Here is a 20,207-nt window from a genome sequence, read left to right as displayed (position 1 = left end):
ATGATTTTCCATGTTTAAAGTGGGCCTGTAGGCCTATTTATTTAGCAAGACAGCTGTGCATGGCTGCATCTCACTGTAGTAGGCTATGTTTTGGTTATTTGGATCTTAATGGAACTAGCCTAAATATAGATTGTGTCATGCCTTTATCAATCTGATATTTTGTTTACTAGGCCTACGACTTGGTATCACTGTTATGTCCGATTCACATTCATTAGTTTGCATGTGTCTTGTAATAGACGTCTATTACAAGAATGCTAGCAAAATGAGTAATAGCACATTCCCATGGAGCCTGTGAGCTAAATATGCTAACGAGCGCAAAGAAAAATAAAATGATTGCAAAGACAGGCAATCCAGCAAATAAAGTTACACAGGGCTTTTGGAAAGTATTCAGACCCCTTGACTTTTTCCACATTTTGTTACGTTACATCCTTATTCTAAAATGGATTAAATAAAATAAATTCCTCACGCAATCTACACACAATAACACAGAATGACAAAGCGAAAACAGTTTTAAAAATGTTGGCACATTTATTAAAAATAAAATACAGAAATAACTTGATTACATAAGTATTCAGACCCTTTACAATTAGAAACTAAATTGAGCTCAGATACATCCTGTTTCCATTGATCATCCTTGAAATGTTTCTACAACTTGATTGGAGTCCACCTGTGGTAAATTAAATTGATTGGACATGATTTGGAAAGGCACACACCTGTCTATAATAAGGTCCCACAGTTGACAGTGCATGTCAGAGCGAAAACCAAGCCATAAGGTCAAAGGAATTGTCAGTCGAGCTCCAAGACAGGATTGTGTCGAGGCACAGATCTGGCAAAGGGTACCAACAAATTTCTGCAGCATTGAAGGTCCCCAAGAACACAGTGGCCTCAATTATTCTTAAATGGAAGAAGTTTGGAACCACCAATACTCTTCCTAGAGCTGGTCGCCTGGCCAAACTGAGCAACCGGGGGAGAAGGGCCTTGGTCAGGGAGGTGACCAAGAACCTGATGGTCACTCTGACAGAGCTCTAGAGTTCCTCTGTGGAGATGGGAGAACCTTCCAGAACGACAACCATCTCTGCAGCACTCCACCAAGCAGGCTTTTAAGGTAGAGCGTCAAGACAGAAGCCACTCCTCAGTAAAAGGCACATGACAGCCCCCTTGGAGTTTGCCAAAAGGCACCTAAAGACTCTCTGACCATGAGAAACAAGGTTCTCTGGTCTGATGAAATCAAGATTGAATCGCTGCCAAAGGTGTTGAGTAAAGGGTCAGAATACTTATGTAAATGTGACATTTGAGTTTTTTCTTTTGAATATATTAGCAAAAGTTTCTAAAAAGCTGTGTTTGCTTTGTCATTATAGGGTATTGTGTGTAGACTGATGAGGGAAAAAAACTATTTAATACATTTTAGAATAAGGCTGTAATGTAACAAAATGTTAAAAAAGTCAAGGGGTCGGAATACTTTCCGAAGGCACTGTATATAGGAAGGAGCTACCTGAATGTCATGCTTGATGAATTTAGACATTTACAAGCGAATGTGAATGAGAGACATTGTGCAAATGAAGAAGGTTTTGACGCATGCTTGTCTAAAGGAAGAACAGTACTGGTTTTCCAGCAGCATGTCTACATGCTGTAGTCTGGAGTCGCCAAGGCAATGGGCCTGCCTGCTCTGCTCGGAGAAGAGGGGGGAGGAGCAGATGGGCCAAGAACAGAGAGGAGAAAAAACGCAAGGAAATCAAGATACTGTAGCAGTGGCAGCTGTATGAATAACTCATCCAAAGAGCTTTGACTTATCAAACACGGCAGAAAGCTAACACAATATGATGCCCCGTTACCTTATTAATTTAGCCACTTACTTAGATAGCAACTTAAACTTAAGGGTTGTGTTAATTCTGCGTTTTTCACGCAGGAAAGATAAAACGCATAAGAAATATCTTGCTACTTTTTACAAACGCAGCTCTAAAATGCTTCTTATTGTAATTTCTCCTCGGCATCAGGCACATTTTGTGCTTCAGTTGTACTTTTAAACTTGGATTGATAATTCACAAACAGGCATTCTATCAGCAGACAGCTCTCTGACTGATGTGTAGCTGATTGCTGAAGAGAGGCAGGTAGCCTAGCGGTTAAGAGTGTTGGGCCAGCAACTGAAAGGTCGCTGGTTCAAATCCCCGAGCTGCCTAGGGGGAAAATCTGTCCATGTGCCCTTAACTGTAATTGCTCTTCTAAGTCGCCCTGGACAAGAACCCTGGACAAGAGCCCTGGACAAGAGCCCTGGATAAGAGCCCTGGATAAGAGTGACTGCTAAATGACTCAAATGTAGCTATGTTTCTTGGTGTAGACAGCCTATTTTTCTGCGGTAAAATGGCAGATTAACTTTAAGCAAAACATTAGGAAATGTAGCTGGCTACATTCTTTCTATGATAGACCTAAACATAAAAAATATGACGGCCAAGCATTATTTTTGCAAAAAGACCTTGCTTTTTCATTGTATGCTCATTTACGTGTGTGGCTGCCAGCCAAACAGCGTTACACTTCTGTTATCTATTTTCTGCCGAATGTGTTCCACTAATGTATTATCTGTGAAGGAAAATTATAGTTGCAGATCACTATATTGAAGCAAAAAAACCACTTGACTTTCAATATAAAACGCAACCCCTGTCAATACACAGCTGGACTCACCTGCCTTTTTCACACATTGTTTACAAAAAAATATGACTGGCTAAACTTTTTGGGGAACTAAGCAAGCTTCATAATATAAAAAAAAATGTAAAGTTGAAATGAAAAATGTGATCGGCTTTATCTCCTAACACACTGCACAAGTTGACTGCAGGTATTTACTTAAAAAATAGCTACAAATATTCAAATGTATTGAAAAACTTCAAATAAATAGTTTCAATGGCATTCGCGGTATTGAAAAACTCCGGTATACGGTATATATGGTATCCCGCGCAAGCCTAACATGCAATGCCTTCAGAAAGTATTCACACCCCTTAACCTTTTCCATATTTTGTTGTGTTACAGCCTGAATTTAAAATGGATTGAATTGAGATGTTTTGTCACTGGCCTACACACAGTACATTTCAAACACAGATCCAACCACAAAGACCAGGGAGGTTTTCCAGTGCCTCGTAAAGAAGAGCACCTATTGGTAAACCGGTTAAAAAAAAGACCTTACATTGAATATCCCTCTGAGGTTATTCATTACACTTTGGATGGTGTATCAATACACCAAGCTACTACAAAGATACAGGCGTCCTTCCTAACTCATTTGCGAGAGAGGAAGGAAACCTGCTCAGGGATTTCACCATGTGGAAAAAGTAAAGAGGTATGAATACTTTCTGAATGCACTGTAAGCAGAATTCAATACAAGAACCTCCCAAAATGGTGCCCTCTCACCGATTTCAATTGCCCCCTTAGTCCTGGCACCGGGTCTGCTCTGGGTGGGTGATTTTGTCAGGCTGGGGAGCTGTGTTTGGTAGTGGACTGCTGTGAGCCCTTTTCAGCTGAGAGAGGAAAATAGCATCTGTAATGGAGTGTGTGTCGTTTCAGGAAATTGGGATATTTAGTTGTGTGTTGTAGCATTCAGACTGATATAGCTCTAAGCAAAGGCCTGAGCTGGGGCAGAGTTTTATGCCAACCTTGAGCCAGACGGAATCTAACATGTTTCCAATTAGCTACCAGATCACAGGCTGATTCAATACCCGTTAGGTCCGTGAAATAGCTGGTGCTCTGGCTAAAATCAACACAGCGACGATTTGATGTGTCCTCCGGTTCTAGGTGGGAGAGGTAGAAGGCCGGCCAGAGAGAGCGAGAGAGAGAGAGAAAAAAGAGAGAGAGAGAGAAAAAAGAGAGAGAGAGAGAGAGAAAAAAAAAAAAGAGAGAGAGAGAGAGAGAGAGAGAGAGAGAGAGAGAGAGAGAGATAGAGAGCGAGAGAGAGAGCAAATAGAGGGCAAGCCAGGGAGGCAGGGGGTGGATGTCAAATCCCATCAAAGAGATCTAAGAACTCGGTGGGTATTCAGCAGTCTGCTGGTGTGTGTGTCTGTGTGTGTATGTGTGTGTGTGTGTGTGATAAGCTGCGACAGCGCTAAAGACAGGATCCCTGCAGACACAGTAACCTGTGAGGGATGCAACTAAAAGGCCCTGTGTCAAAAACACCAGAGGGAGAGCGAAATAAAGAGAGAGAGAGAGAGAGAGAGAGAGAGAGAGAGTAAGAGAGAAAAGAAGCAAAAGAGGGAGATTTTTCTACAGCAGGAAAGTGTGAAGAGAGAGATTACTATAGAGAGCCTACCTATACTGAACTGGAACAGTAAGAGAATAACCGACACAGAAGATCAAAAGGAAATAGCTTTCTGAACCATCCTCTGAACACTCTCTGAGCTATGCTACACACCTTCAAAAAGGATGACAAATGAGAGCTCAGAACGTTTACATTTCCTACAGCCTGAAAAAGACAAAAAGAGAATGTGTTTAAAAACGAAGAAAGATCTAAGTCTCTAAGGTCTCAGGATGTTGATCCTGATAAACGGGATGCCATGTGAGATAACCAGCAGAATTAGATCCGGTGTTTAGGACAAAAATCAAAATTTTGAAGGTATTAGTAGCTTTCGAATTTCGAAAGGGGAGGGGACATTCGGCCAGTAACTTGCAAAGAGAGAGGGTGGAGCTCTTCATTCTGGTTCAGATCCTCATTTAATCTCTTCTCTTATATGGACTAAGAATTTAAATATATTCTCTGGTACTTTTGTATACTTTTTAGCCAGTAATTCTGAAAGTAGTGCCCGTGAACCAAAAGTGGTCCCTGAAAATTGCGTACTACAACACAAATAGATATGCGCACCACGTCATTGTTCTCTCACTCACTCTACTACGTGTGCATCTTGTTAGCTGTCACTCAAATGGCGAGGGGCTGAAGCTCATTAGCTGAAATTCTAATTGCTAGGGGGCTGGCCCACATGGGGTCAAATGAAGGGAAAATGAAGCCGCACATATTCCAGAAAACAGTCACTTTCAAATGAGGGATTTCGTTGCTAATTAAGGTAAAACAGTAACTCTGCTCATAGATTATGCCTGTATGAACTACACATTTACACATCCAGCCCAAAGCGGGAGGATTGAAAATAACTTACTAGTCGTCAAAGTACTGGAGCATGTCTTTAATCAAGCATCTGACCAATTACACAAGACTACAGTTCTGGGTTAATTGAGATAAGGTCCACACTAGTATGGTTCTGAATTTTAAGTGTCCAAAAAGCAGAGTAAAATCTCAAACAGTCTCTGAGCCCTGACGTGGCTGTCCAAAGCCAGTCTTAACATACATAATTGAAAGTGGTCATGAAGACTGGAGGATTGAGTTCTCTGTGAGATGAAGTCTATTCCAGCCCCTCTATGAAAGAGAGCCTTTACAGCCTTCCTCCCACCCACTCGCCCAGGGGTGAACTACTGCTATTAAAGATCCTGTACTGTGGGTCTGACTGGGGCTCAGTGGGGCTAGAGAGAGAACTACTTTTAATTGCCCTCATCCCCTGACTCCCTGGCACAGAGAATTGTAAATTAAACATTTAGATTCTAACCCATCAGAACAGGGGTTGTAAAGCAGGAGTTTTATATCCCATTTAAAAAGTTAAATCTCCTGTCTGGGTGAGTTAGGGTAATCATTCCCCATAAGAGGTGGTATTGGAACGACTGGGACAGGCGTGTGTGTGTCTGTGTGTGTTTGCTTCTCTTATAGTATTGTGTTTTTATCCTGTATGCATCTTTTTGAGTCATAACTTTGCTTTGAGTCATTGTGAGTCGCATCCCAGACAGATCATCCATTATGACCACACACACACACACACACACACACACACACACACACACACACACACACACACACACACACACACACACACACACACACACACACACACACACACACCTCTGTATGGTAATTGGAGAGGTAGTGTATTAGTGAATAGCATCAGACCACAGAGTGTCTGTGTGTGTTATTTGGTGCCCAGTGAGAGGGAGGAAGCAGATGCTACAAGGAGGAATTGATCCACTGTGTGAGTGTCTGTGTGTGTTTGTGTGTGATATCTAATCTATAATCATAATGGACGCTCCGTCTGGAGTCTGGACTGAACTCATCTATTGACAGACTATTCCCAGTCATAAACAGCCTGCTGTAGCTTAGTGAACACAATACAGGCCACAGGCTGCCTGGGATACAGGCTGGGACAACACACACTGGCTGGCTGAGGAGAGGCAGGGTGAGGGGGCTGGCCCAGAATACTTATGGATAGAGCTAATACATTCACTTGCCTACAGCCAAGTATTTTCACAAAGCCACTTGCAGTACATCCACTTGCAAGTACATTTGTAAAGGTCCATTGCTATCAGGGTATAAACTAATGATTACAATGTACAATGTAAAAGGCCATAGATTATATAACTTCCTTGTGACCCATAAGATACATAGCACAGATGTTTGAAGTTACAAGAGCATCCCTCCAGACCATCTCTAAAGGACTCTAAAATGATTCAGCAAAGACCTGGCAGTGGTTCCAGGATTCATGATCACTGCATTACAGTGGATCCACATCTGACAGAATTTCTTGCATTATGTCTTTAGTCTTCTGCTGCCCCATCTGTACACAGTAAAATCCCCAGTGCTAAATTCACTGTGTCAAAAGTGATCGACTCCCATAGAGTTGTTTTAGCAACTGGCAGTGCCAAATGAGCCCTAGTGTCAGTGCTGATAACTGGTGTTAATTTCTAAGGTGTACAATTTTACTCTATTAGTGTAGACTTTTACTCAGTAAGTGTAAACATCATGACAACCCCGCCCATAAATTCAGTTTCTGCGTTCAAATTTCGTCTTTTCTCAACGCCATTGCTCGGTCAACAAAATCCTAATTTGTTCCACGCAAAGGTGAGTTTTAAACAATTATTCCACTGATATTATTTAGCTATTTTAATTTAAATACTTGATACTTGGTTGTCAGACTGCAGTGTAACATAAAAAGTGACCGTTTTGATTGTGTGTGCAGCTAAACGTTAGAGTTACTTGCGCTTCACCTTTTGCACGTCTTTGCTAGATAGCTAGCACGCTATCTAACTAGCTCGCCCCTGTCCTGTGCAGTTCGTCTGCTCCACGTGGTGGTTCCATGGACGTGTCTCATTTCAGCACCAAGCTTTTTTAACCTCATGCTAGTTTGTTCTCTTTATTTCAGCTCCTTACTATATATTGAGGACTAATCTGATTTAAAGGTGAGTTGTTTATTTAGCCAAATTATAATAGCATTTTCAACTTGTGGGTGATGCTTCTAGATAAATATTATGGTCATTGCGTCGGCAGCTAGCTAGTCTAGCTAACTGCGTTTCCCACTCACTTTCTCACCAGTTGATTCTGGAAGTCTTGTAAGACTGCTCCGAGAACATGACAACTTTATATAGTGACTAGCTGGAATGTTGTGTTTTTTTGTGAACTAATTAGGCCGTGTCCATACTTGGAGACAGTGAATGTGAGTTGAATAGTCTGTTTGCTGTAGTTTGGGACCCACTACAAGTAATATCAGTCAAGTTGTGGTCATGATCCAATATTTTCATAATTTACTTTGAAATTAGCATTGCTAAGTAAAGGAGTATTGGTGGAAACATTTGTAGTCATCCTTTCAGACCTCGTCATGCTGATCAGGGTGAAATTCAATGGTGATCAAAAATATGTTAAGATAATTGACCTGACACTTGAAAACCTTTTGATTGGAGGTAAACCTTTCATTTGTGATTGGAAATAAATGTATGGTGTTCATACCAGTCAGTCTGATTACTCTTAGCATTACGATTGCCATTCTAATTGTAGGTTGTTGTTTTAATGTTTGTCACAGCTTTCCTGACATTTGAGATCCCACTTACTAGTTTATCAGAGACAAAGCTGTATGATGGGTCTGGAACTGAAGTTGATGGGGATGTGTTTGAGGAGGTGGTGACACGGCCAGATTTAGGTGTTTTCAAGCTCACACTGAACAATGATGCTAAAGTTATGTGCTGGTTATCAAGTCGTGGTTATTTGTGGCATCACTTTCAATATAACCATACATTTGACATGTCTGTGTTGTTATTGTGTATTTCAGAATCTTCCCTGGTGAGTCCTGTCTCTGCCAGTTCTGTGATGGGTGGTTCAGACCATGAGTCGGATGATACAATTATTTTGAGCGAGGATGGAAGCCCCTCACGAAAGCATCAAAGATCTGATGACGAAGCAAAAAAAGGTAAGTTGGTAATTCATTCTTCAATTCTTCTTGCCACCAAATTGATTTGTCACTGCTGTTTTTTTGTGTTTTTTTTTTTACATACTGAAGAAAAAAACCTGGTGGAGGTTGTCATCAAGGAATACTCCAAAGCTAAAAGCCTGACTGACTGCACCAGACGAAAGATGATCAACATTCTGGTTTCGGCGATGACAGAGACTCATGGGTAAGTTTAAAGGAAAGATTCATAATGGAAATGGTTGAGCATTACTTGCTCCCATATCTGCTGAATGTTAAAAATGACTTCTGAATCAGTATCTCAGTCACATAATTGGTTGGGCTACTGCTGACCATCCGCTGCTATTGGTTGAAGATTTCTCTGGTATTAAACTCGATGGGCATGATACTGATTCAAAAATCACTGCTGATAATTACCTGACTGGGGACCAATGCTGCTTGTGGAGGTTCTGATTGCCGTCTAAACACAACATTATATTCTTGTCAGGACATCAACACCACGCAGTGTGAGAGAAACGTTTGCACAAGGCATCGTCTCCTTGTTCCCATAACCTGAAGGATCCCTACAACACAAATGGATATGTAAGTATACATTACAACTGATAAAGGGCATCTGCGTTTAATTCGACAGGTATGGTATCTGAGCAAATGGGACTTATTTGTTTTATCTTTCAAGATTAGTAACCATGTTCACTTTCTTAAGGAACATTATTACAACCCTAATAGTGGAGAAGGGTAACTCTCGTATAGAATCAAAACCTTTCAGAGGAAGTTGGCTTCCTCTGAGAAACGACCAACTCAACTATACTATGGAGGAGGGCAAACTGCTGAGAGGGAGTCCAGTCCATCCACTTTGGCTACCTTGAGTGAAGACCGGTGCAGAGAGGCCATTTCTCTTATGAAGCATTCTTCTGATGAAGAGAATATAAGAATATTAAATTGACCTTTGAGTACAGGAACAAGATGACCCACGACCCGAGTAAATGCCCCACCATCCTAACTGAATTTCCACACTTTCTGGATGTGAAGGGCTTGGTAAGACTTTTTTAAACAAATGTATGTTGTATAAATTGTGTATAATCTCCAGATGCCAATTCAAATCAAATCTAAATGTATTTGGCACATAAAATACAACAGGTTTGGACCTTACAGTGAAATGCTTACTTACAGGCCCTAAGCAACAGTGTGATTCTCAAGTAAAAAATTAGGTATTAGGTGAACAATAGATAAGTAAAGAAATAAAAACAACAGCAAAAAGACAGTGAAAAATAACAGTAGTGAGGCTATATACAGGCACGGGTTAGTCGGGCTAATTGAGGTAGTATGTACATGAATGTATAGTTAAAGTGATTATGCATATATGATAAACAAGAGTAGCAGCAGCAGCGTAAGAGGGGTTGGGTGGGCGGGACAATGCAAATAGTGCAGGTAGCCATTTGATTACCTGTTCAGGAGTCTTATGGCTTGGGTGTAAAAACTGTTGAGAAGCCTTTTGGACCTAGACTTGGCACTCCGGTACCGTGTGCCATGCGGTAGTAGAGAGAACAGTCTATGACTGGGGTGGCTGGAGTCTTTGACAATTTTTAGGGCCTTCCTCTGACACCGCCTGGTGTAGAGGTCCTGGATGGCAGGCAGCTTAGCCCCAGTGATGTACTGGGCCGTACGCACTACCCTCTGTAGTGCCTTGCGGTCGGAGGCCGAGCAGTTGCCGTACCAGACAGTGATGCAACCAGTCAGGATGCTCTCAATGCTGCAAGATCCTTAGGAGGATCTGAGGACCCATGCCAAAAATGTTTTGTTTTCTGAGGAGAAATACGCTCTTCACAACTGTCTTGGTGTGTGTGGACCAGTCTAGTTGGTGATGTGGACACCAAGGAACTTGAAGCTCTCCATCTGCTCCACTACAGCCCTGTTGTTTAGAATGGGGGCGTACTCGGTCCTCCTTTTCCTATAGTCCACAATCATCTCCTTTGTCTTGCTTATGTTGAGGGATAGGTTGTTATTCAGGCACCACCCGGCCAGGTCTATGACCTCCTCCCTATAGGCTGTCTTGTTGTTGTCGGTGATCAGGCCTACCACTGTTGTGTCGTCTGCAAACTTAATGAAGTCGTGGGTGAACAGGGAGTACAGGAGGGGACTGAGCACGCACCCCTTAGAGGATCAGCATGGCGGATGTGTTGTTACCTACCCTCACCACCTGGGGGCGGCTCGTCAGGAAGTCCAGGATCCAGTTGCAGAGGGAGGTGTTTAGTCCCAGGATCTTTAGCTTTGAAGGTACTATGTTGTTGAATGCTGAACTGTAGTCAATGAATAGCATTCTCACATAGGTGTTCCTTTTGTCCAGGTGGGAAAGGGCAGTGTGGAGTGCAATAGAGATTGCATCATCTGTGGATCAGTTAGGGCGGTATACAAATTGGAGTGGGTATAGGGTTTCTGGGATAATGGTGTTGATGTGAGCCATTCATGGCTACGAACGTGAGTGCTACAGGTCTGTAGTTATTTAGGCAGGTTTAGTTCGTGTTCTTGAGCACAGGGACTATGGTGCTCTGCTTGAAAGATGTTGGTATTACAGACTCAATCAGGGACATGTTGAAAATGTTAGTGAAGACCCCTGCCAGTTGGTCAGCACATGCCCAGAGGACACGTCCTGGAAATCCATCTGGTCCCGAGGCCTTGTGAATGTTGACCTGTTTAAAGGTTTTACTCACGTCGGATACGGAGAGCGTGATCACACAGTCGTCCAGAACAGCTCTCATGTATGCCTGTGTTGCTTGCCTCGAAGCGATCATAGAATTGTGGTCAGATAGACCAAATGGAGGGCGAGGGAGAGCTTTGTACGCGTCTCTGTGTGTGGAGTGCAGGTGATCTAGAATTGTTTTCCCGCTGGTTGCGTATTTAACATGTTGATAGAAATGAGGTAAAACTGATTTAAGTTTCCCTACATAAAAATCCCCAGCCACCTCTGGGTGAGCGGTTTCCTGTTTGCTTATTTCCTTATACAGCTGACTGACTGAGTGCGGTCTTAGTGCCAGCATCTGTCTGTGGTGGTAAACAAACAGCCACGAAAAGCATGGATGAAAAACTCTTGGCAAATAGTGTGGTCTACAGTTTATCATAAGATACTCTACTTCAGCCTAGCAAAATCTAGAGACTTCCTTAGATTTCGTGCCCCCCCCCCCCCCCCCCCCCAGTGTGTTGTTCTATCTTGCCGGTGCAGCGTATATCCCACTAGCTGAATATCCATGTCATCATTCAGACACGATGCTGTTACAGTCTTTGATGTCCCGTTGGTAGGATATTCGTGATCGTAGTTCGTCTAATTTATTGTCCAATGATTGCATGTTGGCAAGTAATACTGACGGTAACGGCAGCTTTCCCACTCGCCGTCTGCGGATCCTTACGAGGCACCAAGCTCTGTGTCCTCTGTACCTGCGTCTCTTTCTCTTGCCAATGACGGAGATGTTCGCCTTGTCGTGTGTTCATATTACATCCTCTGCGTCCTGCTTGTTGAAGAAAAAATATTTGTCTAATCGGAGGTGAGTGATCGCTGTCCTGATATCAGAAGCTCTTTTTTGCCACCGTGAGATATGATGGCAGAAACATTATGTACAAAACACAGTCGTCCAGAACAGCTGATGCTCTCATGTATGCCTGTGTTGCTTGCCTCGAAGCGATCGTCCAGAAGTTACAAATAACGCAAAAAAAAACATAATAGCACAATTGGTTGGGCGTCCGTATAACTATGGTAATTTCTTCCCGGCACCATTTAGACAGGTTGGCCAGTAAATTTAAACAAAAACAATACTTCGTAATAGTAGTTCAATGAATGTGTAGGCTTGTGATTTACCCAAACTCTGTTTTGGAAGTTAAAATGGAATGTTTTGTGAGAAAGACATTGACTTGCACAAAACAAATGTTTTGATCATTGTCTTATTTGTTTCAGATTGAACATAATTTTGTGCTGCTGTTTGGAGAGGGAATATCAGCCAGGTCTTTGGAGTGGTGGCCAACTACATTCAAGCAAAATATCATCATGCTAAGCAAGACCCTAAGCAAGACCCCTGATTGAGCTGAACTTCAGGAGCTGATCCAGATGGAAGAATCTGCAGTTAATGAGGGAGCTGACACAAATGCTGACGGTTAGATTATCATAATTTATCATTTATATTTCAAATAACTCTGAAATGTTAATGTCACTGATGGAATTTACCATTTTAATCAGGATCTCTTCTTTGTTTAGGATGGGACGGTGACCTTTCCTCCATCCTTCTCCTGCTCCATTTGATTCCTTCATCACAAGGCTGCAAAAGACCAGGCAAGATGTCCGCATCCCAAGCTGAACAGCATCTTGTGATATTCTAAAAGGTTTGTATTGGCATTCTTGGACTGTGCTGCAGCCGTTATGATGAACTAATGATGGTGTTCATTTTTGTTGTCTTCAGGCAGGAACCAGTATCCAGGAGCATCTTTATGCGATTGACCAGAGCCGCCAACCATATCTTCTTGCAGTCAGGACCAGGAGGAGCAGCATCCATGCTTACTTCATCATCCTGGACAAACGGGACTTGCCGTGCAAGTCAAAGAGGGCTCTTGGTGCCTTTGATGAGCTTTTCAAGACTCACTTTGTTTTTGGTACTGCAATGTTGTGCAACATGTACACCTTCATACAGACAACTGTGTACATCATAGACATTGGTGAGGTTAAGGAGACTCCAAGGGTTGCTGAGCTCAGAGCTAGACTCCTGCACTAATGCCGATTAAGTTATGATGATATGTTTTGTTTGCCAAGCTAGTCATGGAAGTACCAACTTGCTCGTGAGGCATCTCAAGTTGATGCATGGAATGTTCCCTGGTAGAACTCTTAGACTAAAATGTGGTCAAGCAGATTGTTGTGTATATGGTACATTTTCAGGCTTTAGGAAGCATTTGAACAGGGCACATTCCGGAGACTGTCAAATTTTGTTAAACGCTAAGTTGGATGCTAATACAGACAGTTGATAATCAGCCAAGAAATGCTGATTTTCCTTCAAATTCTAGTTGTAATCATGTTACACAATATCTAACAAGAACACACTTGATATGTGTGCATCTGCTATTGCACAACTGCTGGCTGGCTGCAAGTGTAGGTCAGACGACTTTAAATAGTTGTGTATCTTCCATGGAAGAAGCAGATACAGGGTCAAGCTAAAGTGACCGCTCGTCCTTGTATATCTTCAAAGACACAGAAACTGTCACAAATCCAACATTCTTTTCAGGATATTGAAAATCATTTCACATTGTTGGTATACATTAACTGTTTGGTTTTGTGGAATCATTTTGTGCTCGTTATTGTTGCCGTTTTTGCCTCACTGAAAAAGTAGACTTTCAAACTGTTCTTTGAGGATGACCCAAGAGTGACTTTACGAACAAAACACGCACTCAGACCATTGTCAAACTATTCAGTCAAACCCAACACTACCTCATATGTACGCTGTGAAGCATACTTGCTTATTGAACTCTGCAGTACTTCAATACTACAGACTATTTTTCTGTTGATATAATGCATGACATTTTAGAAGGAGTTGCACAATGAGGTAAAACTTGTTATAGTATTTACAAGCCAACTTTGACTGCTAAAGATGTGTACGGTAGAGTTCCTTCATATAGCTATGGCTACACAGAGAGGAGGAATCGTCCACCTGCACTCAAATTGGATCATGGGAGCAATGATTTGGGTCTAAATGCTATTCAGTCTTGGTGTCTTCGTAATTTGACATTGATATTTGGTGATCTTGTACAGAAAGATGATAAATACTGGCTAACTCTGTTACTACTACTATTGTGTTTTCTCCTATACTAACAGAGGGCATGACCATCTATCTGAAGCACTTAATTGCTGAACATCATAGGCTTTTCAATTATTTGTTTCCTGATAGAAATCTGTTACCGAAACACCACTTCATGATACATTATCCTTGTTGTATAAGGAATATTGGGCCCATTCTTCCCTCATGGTGTAAATGTGCTACGAAGCAAAAACAATTTCTTTAAAAAGCAACTGAAGAGTTTTAAGAATGTCACTATGAACTTAGCCAAGAAACACAAATGACATGGCATATAACTGAGAAACCTTCAGCCAGGATGGACAAGCTATCAGCCAGGATGGACTAGCTATAGGTCCAGGATGGACTAGCTATAGGTCCAGGATGGACTAGCTATAGGTCCAGGATGGACTAGCTATAGGTCCAGGATGGACTAGCTATAGGTCCAGGATGGACTAGCTATAGGTCCAGGAAGGATGTCAAGGCTCAATGACCTGAAAGAAGGCCATGAGATGCTGCCAAGTTGAATGTCTCAGTGCACACAAATGTTTTGTCAGTTAAATGGGTAAAGCACCATGGTACAGAATATCGCCTTGATTTGGCCATATGTGGTGAAGTAGTCATTGAAATGCAGGTATTTTACTAAATGAAGGCTATTGTTTTGAAAGAGAAATGTTTTGTTGTTTGGGTCAGGTCTTGAAACCTTATGTTTTGATCATTTGCATGCATTTAAAGTTGTTTTGAAGCAAAGTCCACCATGCAAGGTATTTCATGTACCACAAACCTTTTGATTTCCTCATGTCATATGGAGCAAAGGATTTTTTTTGACTACATTGTCCCCTACTGTCACTTGATAACAGTTTAAGCCAGGTCTGAGACTTATGGTTTGGTTGTGAGAAACAAATTTGTTTTAATGTGAAAGTCAGTATTTTCCAACAAACCTTTTGATTTGCTCATGTCATATGGAGCAAGGGATTCTTTTGACTACATTCTACTGTCACTTGATAACAGTGTAAGGCAGGGCTGAGACTTGTGGTTTGGTCATAATAAACATATTTGAATGTTGAAACAGCTTTGCTTGAGCTTTGCTCCTCACCGGAGGGTTGTCTCCGCACTTCACAGTTTAGCAGAGGAGCGGAGTTGACGGAAATCTGAGCCTCAAACTTCAGAATGGCTGGGAGGGGCGCGTGTGTGTACGTGTGATGCACTGCAGCTGATCTGCTGTAATAGATTGATTTACATATGAACACATCACCTCCGTGGCATAATCTCTGCTTTAACGCCAGCTACATGGCTCTGAGCTCGCTCTTCCTACCCCCCTCCCTCTCTCTATCCCACCCAGTGTGTAACCTCAACCCAGGGAGGTTAAACAGAAAGGTCTCCCCTCAGGCTTTGCCCAACAAACCCCCAGGCAGCCCTCTAAACCTCTTTTATACTGGTGTTCTTCCTTCTCATCCCTCTGTTCTTCTGTTTTGGCCAGGTCACACCTGGAGTCTGATCATTCATCTTTCATGCTGTTACATTAATACACAACCTCTCTGCTTCCAATCAGTCTGAATAAGAACATTCCCTCGGATAAACACTGGCTCTGCTAATGATAGATGAACTGAAAAGTTAGTTCCCTCTTGTTGTAACATTAAAATGCAAGGTTATATTGTTTCCACTGTTTTCTATTTTTACTTGCAGTTTTTTCAGTAAACACTAGCTATGTAACTGTAATGCCAATGTGTACTTTATACCCCAAGGAGATACATTTCCCAGAAGAACAGCAGATCAAACAAAGAGCTCCATCCTCTGTCTTTGCAAGTTACAGGCCAAATGTCCCCTCCCCATCAGAAAATCGAAAGATACTATCACCTGCGAAATTGTGATTTGTCCAAATAACCAATGACTAAAAACCCAAGCGGAACTAATGCTGACAGATGGATAAAAAGCATTTTTACACTAGGGATCCTGAGGTCACTGAAGAAAGGACAAATGCCAAGAAAATATACAAAATACCAACTTTGCATTGTGTGTGGGTATGTGCATGCTTGTGAGTATGTATGTATGTATGTATGTATGTATGTATGTATGTATGTATGTATGTATGTATGTATGTATGTATGTATGTACACTGGGGCAAAAAAGTATTTAGTCAGCCACCAATTGTGCAAGTTCTCCCACTTAAAAAGATGAGAGAGGCCTGTAATTTTCATCATAGGTACACTTCAACTATGACAGACAAAATGAGAAAAAAATCCAGAAAATCACATTGTATGATTTTTTATGAATTTATTTGCAAATTATGGTGGAAAATAAGTATTTGGTCCCCTACAAACAAGCAAGATTTCTGGCTCTCACAGACCTGTAACTTCTTCTTTAAGAGTCTCCTCTGTCCTCCACTCGTTACCTGTATTAATGGCACCTGTTTGAACTTGTTATCAGTACAAAAGACACCTGTCCACAACCTCAAACAGTCACACTCCAAACTCCACTATGGCCAAGACCAAAGAGCTGTCAAAGGACACCAGAAACAAAATTGTAGACCTGCACCAGGCTGGGAAGACTGAATCTGCAATAGGTAAGCAGCTTGGTTTGAAGAAATCAACTGTGGGAGCAGTTATTAGGAAATGGAAGACATACAAGACCACTGGCAATCTCCCTCGATCTGGGGCTCCACGCAAGATCTCACCCCGTGGGGTCAAAATGATCACAAGAACGGTGAGCAAAAAGAGAGCATTTGGATGATCCAGAAGAAGATTCTACCAATGTCATATGGTCAGATGAAAGCAAAATATAACTTTTTGGTAAAAACTCAACTCGTCGTGTTTGGAGGACAAAGAATGCTGAGTTGCATCCAAAGAACACCATACCTACTGTGAAGCATGGGGGTGGAAACATCATGCTTTGGGGCTGTTTTTCTGCAAAGGGACCAGGACGACTGATCCATGTAAAGGAAAGAATGAATGGGGCCATGTATTGTGAGATTTTGAGTGAAAACCTCCTTCCATCAGCAAGGGCATTGAAGATGAAACGTGGCTGGGTCTTTCAGCATGACAATGATCCCAAACACACCGCCCGGGCAACGAAGGAGTGGCTTCGTAAGAAGCATTTCAAGGTCCTGGAGTGGCCTAGCCAGTCTCCAGATCTCAAACCCATAGAAAATGTTTGGAGGGAGTTGAAAGACCGTGTTGCTCAGCAACAGCCCCAAAACATCACTGCTCTAGAGGAGATCTGCATGGAGGAAGGGCCAAAATACCAGCAACAGTGTGTGAAAACCTTGTGAAGACTTACAGAAAACGTTTGACCTCTGTCATTGCCAACAAAGGGTATATAACAAAGTATTGAGATAAACTTTTGTTATTGACCAAATACTTATTTTCCACCATAATTTGCAAATAAATTCATTAAAAATCTCATTTTTCTAATTTTGACTGTCATAGTTGAAGTGTACCTATGATGAAAATTACAGGCCTCATCTTTTTAAGTGGACAATTGGTGGCTGACTAAATACTTTTTTGCCCCACTGTATGTATGTGTGTGTGTGTGTGTGTATGTGTATGTGTGTGTGTGTGTGTGTCAGACAGCAGGGTCCAGTCGATGCTCTCCCAGAGGAGGATATTTGGTATGCTGGCGGCACTGATCTCCTCACAAGGCTCCGACAGGAAAAGGCTGTTTCTGTGTGTTCCTAAATGGACATTTAAACATCAATCCTCCCTGTGTGTTACATCCCCCTTTTAAAAATCCTATTGTTTTAGATCTTGTCATTAATCAGATTGGAAAAGGATCCCTCTGTCTGTTCTGCTTTGTAGGGAGATATCCATCACAGAAAAACAAATAGAAGGAATACACACTGGTCCTCCATCTCCCCAACCCCCCACACACAGAACCCCAAACCCCCATCAGCCAGATCGATAGGAGCAAGTGGCCAGCTGTGAGCGAATGGAATCTAAAGAGCCTTTCATCTCAGCATCTATCACAGCCTTTGAGGATTCAGAGGGGCGGGACTCAGGTCCCATCAATCATCTGTCCTGTCGCTTACGAGTCAAACCCCATTGGCTGATGGCCACTTATATCACTTTGTCCTCTTATACAGCGTCTGATTTAGGTCACTTTCGACTGAAAGCTTAGCATATCTGAAATGCGCATTGTGCATTCTGTCTTATGTTTGGTCTCTTCTTCCTGTATTAATATGGATGGTAGGATGGAGAAGAGAGAGATGCTACTCTCCTCCCACGCTACAGTCAACACTCATCTGCTCCACATTAACTACAATAATACAGTGTGAAGGGGAATGTTAATGCAGCCAAGCCCAAATACTAACTCCTACAGTTCACACAGACAAGATAAATGACGAGAAAGAAACAGAGAGAGAGTGAGAGGAAGAGCAAATGATAACTAGTTCAGAAATGGTCTAAGCTTTGACATTTTATACATTTGTTCATAAGTGAAAATTGGAGGTCGACCGTTTAATCGGAATGGCCGATTAATTAGGGCCGATTTCAAGTTTTCATAACAATCGGAAATTGGTATTTTTGGACACCGTTTTGTCCATTTTTTTTTACACCTTTATTTATCCTTTATTTTACTAGACAAGTCAGTTAAGAACACATTCTTATTTTCAATGACAGCCTGGGAACAGTGGGTTAACTGCCTTGTTCAGGGGCAGAACGACAGATTTTTACCTTGTCAGCTCGGGGATTCAGTCTTGCAGTTAACTAGTCCAATGCTTTAACCACCTTACATTGTACTCTACGAGGAGACTGTCTATTACGTGAATGCAGTAAGAAGCCAAGGTAAGTTGCTAGCTAGCATTAAACTTATCTTGTAAAAAACAATCAATCAATCAATCATAATCACTAGTTAACTACACATGGTTGATGATATCACTAGTTTATCTAGTGTGTCCTGCGTTGCATATAATCGATGCGGTGCGTATTCGCGAAAAAGGACTGTCGTTGCTCCAATGTGTACCGAACCATAAACATCAAAACCTTTCTTAAAATCAATACTCAAGTATATATTTTTAAACCTGCATATTTAGTTAATATTTCCTGCTAACCTGGCTCGTTACAAACTCTGTGAAGACTATTTCTTCCTAACAAGACAGCCAACTTCGCCAAACGGGGGATGATTTAACAAAAGCGCATTTGTGGAAAAAACGCAATCATTGCACCGACTGCACCTAACCATAAACATCAATGCCTTTCTTAAAATCAATACACAAGTATATATTTTTAAACCTGCATATTTTGCTAAAAGAAATCCAGGTTAGCAGGTAATATTAACCAGGTGAAATTGTGTCACTTCTCTTGCGCGCAGAGTCAGTGTATATGCAACAGTTTGGCCTGCCTAATATGCCAGAATTTTACATAATTATGACATAACGTTGAAGGTTGTGCAATGTAACAGGAATATTTAGACTTATGGAGGCCACCCGTTAGATGAAGCACGGAACGGTTTTGTATTTCACTGAAAGAATAAACGTCTTGTTTTGGAGATGATAGTTTACGGATTCGACCATATTAATGACCTAATGCTCGTATTTCTGTGTGTTATTATGTTATAATTAAGTCTATAATTTGATAGAGCAGTCTGACTGAGAGATGGTAGGCATCAGCAGGCACTTAAGCATTCATTCAAACAGCACTTTCGTGCGTTTTGCCAGCAGCTCGTCGCTGTGCTTCAAGCATTGAGCTGTTTATGACTTCAAGCCTATCAACTCCCGAGATTAGGCTGGTGTAACCGATGTGAGCGCTAATAGCGTTTCAACCGTCACTCGCTCTGAGACTTGGAGTGGTTGTTCCCCTTGCTCTGCAAGGGCCGCGGCTTTTGTGGAGCGATGGGTAACGCTGCTTCGAGGGTGGCTGTTGTCGTTGTGTTCCTGGTTCGAGCCCAGGTAGAGAGAGGGACGGAAGCTATACTGTTACACTGGCAATACTAAAGTGCCTATAAGAACATCCAATAGTCAAACGTATATGAAATACAAATCGTATAGAGAGAAATTGTCCTATAATTCCTATAATAAATACAACCTAAAAATTCTTACCTGGGAATATTGAAGACTTCTGTTAAAAGGAACTACCAGCTTCCATATGTTCTCATGTTCTGAGCAAGGAACGTAAACGTTTTTTTACATGGCACATATTGCACTTTTACTTTCTTCTCCAAAACTTTGTTT

At 41.8% G+C, this 20,207-nt stretch overlaps 1 protein-coding gene and 1 long non-coding RNA gene across 4 annotated transcripts in view; one reads left to right on the top strand and one right to left on the bottom strand.

Moving 5' to 3' along the window:
* The window catches only part of epha6 (eph receptor A6), a 220,950-nt gene that overhangs the window by 142,267 nt on the left and 58,476 nt on the right, over positions 1-20,207 (bottom strand). The gene's annotated exons all lie outside the window — the stretch shown is intronic.
* Positions 7,765-15,143, top strand: LOC110501699. Its single transcript, XR_005038812.1, has 5 exons — positions 7,765-8,451; positions 8,731-8,825; positions 12,187-12,382; positions 12,484-12,608; positions 12,686-15,143. It is a non-coding gene; the product is annotated as an uncharacterized LOC110501699 (long non-coding RNA).

Source organism: Oncorhynchus mykiss, chromosome 22, assembly GCF_013265735.2.
Source record: "Oncorhynchus mykiss isolate Arlee chromosome 22, USDA_OmykA_1.1, whole genome shotgun sequence".
In the NCBI taxonomy this organism is placed as follows: Eukaryota; Metazoa; Chordata; class Actinopteri; order Salmoniformes; family Salmonidae; genus Oncorhynchus; species Oncorhynchus mykiss.
The sequence above is the reverse complement of the archived record's forward strand: the minus strand, read 5'-3'. Positions and strand labels throughout refer to the sequence as shown.